The following is a 972-nucleotide window of genomic DNA, read 5'->3' as shown; positions in this document are numbered from 1 at the left end:
AAGATCTTTTCAAGGAAAATTACAGTTCTCTGAGAAAAGAGATCATAGAGGATTTCAGAAAATGGAAAGATATTCCATGCTCCTGGAGAGGAAGAAGCAACATTTTAAAGATGACCATAATCCCAAAATTGCTGTATAGATTTAATGCAATCCTTATCAGACTACCACCAACATACCTCACACGCCTAGAGAAATCATTTCTAAAATTTATTTGGAACCAGAAAAGACCTAGAATAACAAAGGCAGTCCTGGGCAATAAAGGCAAGGCAGGAGGCATTACAATTCCTGACTTGAAATTATACTACAAGGCTACTGTGATAAAGTCCTCATGGTATTGGCAACAAAGTAGACCTGAGGAGAAATGGAATAGATTAGAAGACCCTGAAGCTCCTACGGACACAATTAGCCACCTTATCTTTCACAAAGGGGCCAAACATACTCACTGGAAAAAAGATAGCCTCTTTAACAAATGCTGCTGGAAAAACTGGCTCTCCACATGCCAAGTACTAAAACTTGACCGAGGCCTATCACCATGCACTAAACTCAAGACAAAATGTATTAAAGATCTAAACATTAAAACAGAAACACTAAATCTCCTGGAAAAGAAAGTAGGAGCAACTCTTGAACACGTAGGGGTAGGCAAAGAGTTCATGAAAAAAATCAAATCGCACAGGAAATATTTGAAAGAATTAACAACTGGGACCTGCTCTTACTGAGAAGTTTTTGCACATCAAAAGAAATTACCAACAAGTGAAAAGACAACACACAAATTTGGAAAATAGCATGACAAATAAGTACTCAGACAAAGGTCTGCTCTCTAGAATTTATAAAGAACTAAAACAAAAACTAGGGTCCCAAAATTTAAAGACCCTATCCAGAAATGGGCAGCTGAGATGAACACACACTTCTCAGAGCATAAAATTAAAGAAGTGAATAAATATATGAAAAAATGCTCCACATCACTAGCCATCC

This window comes from Octodon degus, unplaced genomic scaffold, assembly GCF_000260255.1.
Source record: "Octodon degus isolate 3935 unplaced genomic scaffold, OctDeg1.0 scaffold00181, whole genome shotgun sequence".
Lineage (NCBI taxonomy): Eukaryota > Metazoa > Chordata > Mammalia > Rodentia > Octodontidae > Octodon > Octodon degus.
The sequence above is the reverse complement of the archived record's forward strand: the minus strand, read 5'-3'. Positions refer to the sequence as shown.